Source organism: Meriones unguiculatus, chromosome 8, assembly GCF_030254825.1.
Source record: "Meriones unguiculatus strain TT.TT164.6M chromosome 8, Bangor_MerUng_6.1, whole genome shotgun sequence".
In the NCBI taxonomy this organism is placed as follows: domain Eukaryota; kingdom Metazoa; phylum Chordata; class Mammalia; order Rodentia; family Muridae; genus Meriones; species Meriones unguiculatus.
Window position 1 is genome coordinate 8,721,897 of NC_083356.1, and position 7,347 is coordinate 8,729,243.

The following is a 7,347-nucleotide window of genomic DNA, read 5'->3' on the forward strand; positions in this document are numbered from 1 at the left end:
TTGAGTTTCTAAAACAAAATCCTATCGATTAGATTATTTATAAACCAGAAAAATATATTTCTAATGGTTCTAATGGTGGGGAAATACAATATTCAGGCTCTAGCAGGCTGTATGCTTGGTCAATGGCCACTTTCTGGTTCATACATCTCTTGCTATAGTTATGAGTAATGGAAGGTGCCAAGAAGCTCTCTGACACTTTCTATTTTTACTGTTATCATTTTATATTGAAAGTAGATTCTTCTCTTATACAATAATATTGACTACAGTTCCCCTTACCTCCAAATCCTCCAAGCTCCCTCTTCCCACAGTTCCCCTCTCCTCCAGATCCACCCTCTTCATTGCCTTTCAAAAGAGAGCAGGCCTCCAAGAGACAACAACCAACTAAAGGTGACAGAATCACGCGTGAAGTTTCCCGCTTAATGATCTAATGCTCTTCCAAAGGACCCTGTTAGCCCTCTAGAAACATGGACACGAGCTCATATAAATCGCAGGAATCATCATTGTCATCCCTGTGATTATTTCTTCCTGACTTTCAATGGAGTGTCCAAGTTGGGTGGCTTGATGGTTGCCGTATTTTCAGTTGTTAGGTGGCCCGCATGCTCACTAGCTCATTGGAAGAGGTCTTCTGGTCTCCTGAGTAGGCCTGGGTAGTAAAATCTGCAGAATGAGATGTCAGGGTGGGATGCCTTGGTCCACTGAATGATGCATATCTCATCTCTACCCTTCTCAATCTCACTTTAAGGGTGCACCGTGCTATTATTTGGGCCAAGAAGAATGTGGATGAGCCAGAGGTGGAACAACCTTTGTGTTTGAGCTTAGAGGAAGAGTAAGGGTTGCTGTTTGGAACAGAATGGGTTGGAATACTCTAGTTTTGTTTTTGTTTTGTTTTGTTTTGTTTTGTTTTGTTTATATTTCTCCACTCTGAAGTTTTGGTTTATGGAGTTTGTGGAGTTTTATCACTTGGTGTACTTAGTGAGGAAGCCTCTACTGTAACCAGACCATGCTCAGCATTGCTTAGCCTGGCCTGCTGTTTGAAATGCTGGATGCTCTCCTGAGCCTATTGTAGCCTTTGCTTCAGGGACATTGTCTTCATTGTCAGTGGCCATTAATAGGGTAGGGAGGCAGAACACAAAACAGGGATGGAGGATACTGGCCTGGCTTGGTGAGGTGTTGGTGTCTTGCACTCTAGAATCACTGTACATGTCCAGTGACATAGGATTCAGCTAAGCATTATCTTAGCTGACTGGCTCAATACATCCTGGTGGGAAAGAACATTTTTTCTGGATGTCCGCTAAAGCCCGATAGAAGCCATTTATGGCTGTCTTCAAGTTTTTGAAAGACTGGGATTCAGATGCTCTTTTATGTAAAATTTGGAGCTGAGTCCCTGCCCACACAATGATGGAATAGCTGCTGCAGAAGAGCTGAGCTGGTCTATCTAGAGGTTCTGTTCTCCTTCAGCCAGGGACTGCAGGGATAAAGACTCTGAAGTCTTTATCAAGTCTCCTGATAGGTTCTACTTAGTCCAAGTCAACTCCTTCACAAGATAATCAGTGATGCTTTTGTCTAAGGCACCTGCCAGAAGGCAACCACCTGGCTCCAAATGATTTCAACCCTTGAAAACTGATTGGCTCTTAGTTTTGGCCTAGTGTTTGGTCTGCCCTGTGGAGATCTCCAGGTGTCCTTGAGAACAATATGTATCCTGTTGTCATTGTTCTGGAGACATCTGTTGGACTGAGTTGGTTTACAATCTTGTTGAACACTACTTACAGCCTCTATCAATTTTTGTTTCATGCTTGACAATTTTATTATTTTAAAATCTCCTTTTATCACTAGAGACATATTGGTGTATATGTTTATTTGTGCCCCACTGATAATAGTCTTTATAGGTCTCTAATGGTTTCTACCTTTTATATAAGTTCTTCCAATCTTTAGCCTTCAACCTGTTCAGTTCTGTGAAACCCCTATTGTGTATCTTATAGGCAGCATGATGTTCTCTAGTTTTACAAATTATGGTATCAGTTGGAATTGTTATTGAAACTCAGAAATTACTTGAACTAGCTTTTAAGTACTAAAGTATTCTTTTACATGACATTCCCAATTCACAATAAATTTCCCAAGTTATGTTGTATACATTTAATGCTGACAACCATTCTTCAGGCACTCTAAAAAGATAGAAAAATGAACATCCTTCCATAAGAGAGAACATCTGGATCTGGGTTATTGGTTTATAGCTCTCATATTTTATTATAGGGACCACATTCTTGAAATTATACAAGTTTTGTAAGTCTAAAACTTACACCATATCTCAGAGAAAACAATGTTCATATGTGTGCCATATGCAATGCCATCATGTCTCATGAGTCCTAAAAAGATGCCAAGACCAGAGCTTTGGTTAGCAGTGAGTTGTTTATAGGAAGACATGCCAGTATAACCCCATCCACTGGGCAGGAGCACTTGTAACAAAAGCTGATCTTATGTAGTATATGATCAGACGCCATGTGTCAGGTGGAATCTCTCATCCTGCCATAATGTTACTCTCTGGTGACTTTGGGATTTACTTCTGACTTCAATTACTTTATTTGTTATGAAAACATGATTATGATAAGTGCTCTTTGATTGTAGATTCTGTAAAGGTTATTTTACCTTCCCTTGATGAAACAAACAAACAAACAAACAAAAAACAGAATATGGTACTTTATAGTGCATGAAGAACTTTTAGATTCACCTGAGTCTTCCAGGAGAGACAGGGAGAGGTCATAGCAGCCCAGTTTTTCTGAGTAGTGGGAGTCACCGTGGTTCACAGGAGGCCATTACGTGAAGCCAGGAGAGGAATACTCATGATGCAAAGGAGTTGTGGCTGCTTCTAGAAGATTTTTTGCCTTTTGCTTATAAGAGGGTGACAAAATGGCATGGGCATCCTTCTTTGGAAGTTACTTTCGTAAACCTGATGGTGTAGTTTGAATTCCTTTACAGATGAAATTCCCTTGTACGTGAGATAATGAGGTTACTTAGCTGAGTTGCATCAGGTGATATCAGGGAAAGAAATGCCAAAAGTCTTAAATGGGTGTCAGGTGATATTTAAGAGTAAGAGGATGTAGAAAAAGAGAGCAAGTGGGGGCTGGCTAGCTTTGGCTCTTCTAGTCACATCTGCACTTTCAGAGGAGGACGACAGGAGGTATGGTAGAGCCCTCAAGTGGGTGAGGGCTGTCCAGCTGTGCACATCCTGGGCTTGTACAAGAGGGATGCAAACTGAATGTTGAAGGAGACATGTAAGAGAAATGTTTTTATCTATTTTATTGGGGGCCTTTATACTTCTATGTCCCTTCCAATCCTTATCCATCCTAAGTCCTTCCAACCCCCCAACACTAAGTAGGAGAGAAAGAAGGTTAGAGAAGAAAAGAGCACTATATGTCACTTTAGACTACTTCCTGCTATTTAAAAATGCAGTTCCTTGGGGCAATCTAACCTTTGTAGTCAGGATATCCAGCAGTCCAGCAAACCAGCAAAAACAGCAAAACAGCAAATACAACAATAAACACAGAAGCAGGATGAACCAACAGCAGTGGTATGCAAACCCAGAAAGAGCAGCAGCCACTACAGACCCTGTCTGGGCTCTGGCGTTTATACCCTCTCAGGAGTTCTCACAATTAAACTATCTGCAGCTAGCACAAATCACGCTCCTGCTAGAGCACAAGACAATCATAGTTAATGGCTGTGGACAAACTGAAGCAGCCACATATCCCACACCTGGGATTGAAACAAAAACATATTCACATAACATAACTGGGTTTTTAAAGGCACCAAAACTCTCTCTACAAAGAAGCTAAAGTGGTGCTCCTGCAGAAGCTTGCACTGCTCCATGGTCCTCCCAGCAATCAGGGCTCCTATGCATTCTGGGCTCCGATGGAGGGCCTGAGACTTTGCTAAGGAATGTTGAGAATGCCCAAGAGGTGAAAAAGAAGGATAGGAAGGGAAAATGACTTTTGATAGAAAAGATAGAAAAGCATAGAGGTAGGCAGTGGAAATAAACCAGTCTTTATCTGATGTCCTAAGGGGAAAAGTCACTGAAGAAAAAGCAAATTTTTAACTGACAGATTTTTAAAACTCAGTTTTTATTTTTATTTATAATCTTTTACCGAACATTGTAGTTGAAAAATTTTCTCATATGAGAAGTCGAGCCATAGAGAGAGAGATTATAGTTTATTTTGTCTTTTTTTTTTTTTTTAGCAAAATGAAATACATGATAAACAGCCCAAAATAGGAATATGATTAACCCAACATTTTCCCTCCCAACATAAGTCTTATTTGGCCACCATTATTTTTCCAGTGTTAATGAGCTGGTCTCTATTTAGTCTCCAGCTCATGTCTGAAGTGGACACTGGATATCTATCTATACTCCTTTGAGTCCAGGAGCAAACTGTACATTATAAGCTTCCACTTTATAGTCCCAGGCATGAAGTTCTGACAGCCTGAATGCTGCTATTCAGTCTCCCTGGGAGGGAAACATGCCAGGGGCATGTCTGACCACAGAGAACAGAAGCCTTCCAAAATCGACAGGAGGAAAAGACCAGGTTCCTTCTCGACTCAGCTCAAAGCTGCTTCAATCAAGAGGTACTTTCAAAGGCTCCCAGAGTGACTTACTGAGATGTTTTTTCTCCAGTAACTCCAAATCACAACGCCTGGATTGATTAAAGTAATATAAGATATTTTGCTACGAAAATTCTAGGGTCCAGAATTTCTTGAAACTGTTTAGTAATCAAAACCGCAAATAATGCCCAGCAGAAATCTTTTTGCAGAGGTTGTTTTGTGTTTATTTGGGTGCCTAGCTTGAGAAATTCTGGGTGCTATAAGCTACCAGAGCTAAAAGAAGCTAAAAGACTGCAAGTGAAATGCTGCCCTTGTGTATAATACCTAGACATAAAGAAGTTGTTTCACATCCCCGTCACCAGGTTTCAGCACCTACATCTCACTCTAGCAAATGAAGTCTGATACTTTTTAAAGAGTATTTGTTTTATTTACATTTATTTGTACTTTGTAAGATGTAGAACAATAATGAAGTTACTCCTGACTTTATTTTTTGTGTGTGCTCAGTATTTCACTCAATTTTTATCATCAAATCCTGAAAAACTTCTTATTTTCTCCCCTTTCTCTTCCTCTCTCCAGCAACAACAAAATAAAAAGAGATGGACTTGGGTAATTATGCTAGGCAACATTTACTAAGACCTGTCGGCAGTGGGTCTGAGGTTCACTTGGTTGCTGAAAACGTAATGAGAAGGTTAATCTTTTCATAATTTCCAGGAGATATTTGGACAAAGGCTCTTAGGGCCCTCCTCTTCCATGACTGTTCACTAACATGGTCTTGACTGATATCCTTGCACTATCCTATAACCATAGTTACAACAACAATCCCTCCTTAGATTATTCCATCTCTGAACTTCTTCACCTGCTGGCACACAAATATGGATTATCATCAAATAAGTAAGTAGATTACTGGCCTCACCTTAGAAAATAATGCAGTAGTAGTATTAGGGACAAACAAGGTGTCCCTGACTCTGGATTACAACCTGTATATCTTGATAACTGAAAATTCCAGACCCTGATACTACATCACACTGTTTTAAATAAGAAGATTTGGGAACAGAATGTGTGCCGAGTCAAGCCATCTAGGCTTGATGTAAATCTCACTTCTCTAATTAGCCCCATGCATTATTGTTTTTTTACTGCGCCCTGCTCTGCAGTAAGGACTGGAGTAGAACATTCTTCAGCTGTAGGAAACTGTGCTGTGATGCCTTAAAACAAATGAATCTTAACACGCCGAGTTTAACTTGGGTCTAGATGGGTTTAACAGCAAAAGAACCCCACCAAGTTTCGCCTCCGTTTCTGTGATCTTGCAGGCTACATCTAGTCTATAAATATATAAATTCAGAGATTTGACAGCTCTGTTTACAAATTTATAAGGTTTTATTGATTACACGATGGAAAAAAAACTTGGAGTTGGTTTTACATTGTCATTTGCATTCATGAGGTTGAAAGCTTTTGTTTGATCTCCATTCAAGCTTTCTAAAAGCTTGGAAACTACAGACTGAAGCAATTCAAATTTATGCAGAGTTTGACAGTGAGTTAATTACCAGAACTATGCAAAATTAAATTTTGAGAAAACAGTTCTGGCATTTTGAATAGTTGTGTGCTGTGAATGTATTTACATGCAAGCATATGTGAACTATCTGTCAACTGGCTGGCTCATTTTTGAAGATGTGTCCACTTGAAAGAAAATATTACATTTCAAAGAGTCTTCTGGAGCATAGAGAAAAGATGACAAACACTCTGTCCTTTACCCTTGAGATGTATGCAGAACCCCACACTAGAGCTGACCTCATGATAGCTGAACTCTCCATCCCTACATTGCTAACCTAGATACAGACATTAATCCAAACACTCAGGGTGGTCTCTGCTCAAATATGCGCATTCCACATACTGTCAGACATGCCTCAAGTCAGAGCAACCCCTAAACACAGAAATAATGGTGAATCCATCTCTGCGCAGTGATTTCAAACATGTCCACATAACCTAGGCCTCTAAACATATGTCCTTGTGCCAGCTTAAACTATCAATTTTCGAGTCCCATTGTATCAATATTTTTAATACTGTTAAAGTAGAAGGAATTTTCCAACACATAGAGTTATAACCTATGTCGTTTTAGTGTTTTCTCTTTAGGTAAGGAAGATCAGCAGATGTTTTCTGAAACACCCTGATAAGAGGGAGAAAGATAGGGGCATGAGTTCTCTCCGTTTAACAAGCAAGACATAGCACCTCTATAAGGTGGGGGATGGGTGAAAGGGTCAGGAAGCGATGTGCGGGGAAGGGCTAGTTATGTCCAGAAAACAATGGCTGGTTCTACACCCATGTACATACCACAAACGCCAGCTGGACTCAGGGTTATAAAGAAATAAGTGAGGTTGGGGAGGACAGGAGAGGGAGGGTCTGGGGAACTTGGAGCTTTGGACCTGGAGTATAAACATCGTATGAACTTCTCAAATAATAAATGTAAAATATATTTTTAAAAAAGAAATAAAACATCAAAGACAAACTTTTTTCTCTTGTATTTGCCTCCTAGTGTTTTCCCCTATTATTAATAAGAAAAAATATCAAATGCCAAGATGAGGGTAGAGGAGGCAATGTTCTGCATGTCTTTTGTTGTCTGCAATGACTCACATTTTTTCCCATATGGAAGTTTTATTTGTTTTCAAATTCTCAATATGGTGCAAAGGATGATCCAAGCAAGAAATACACCCACGTTCACTTTGCAAATTAGTAAGTTTATTGAGATGACAGTTAGGGAATCTCGAG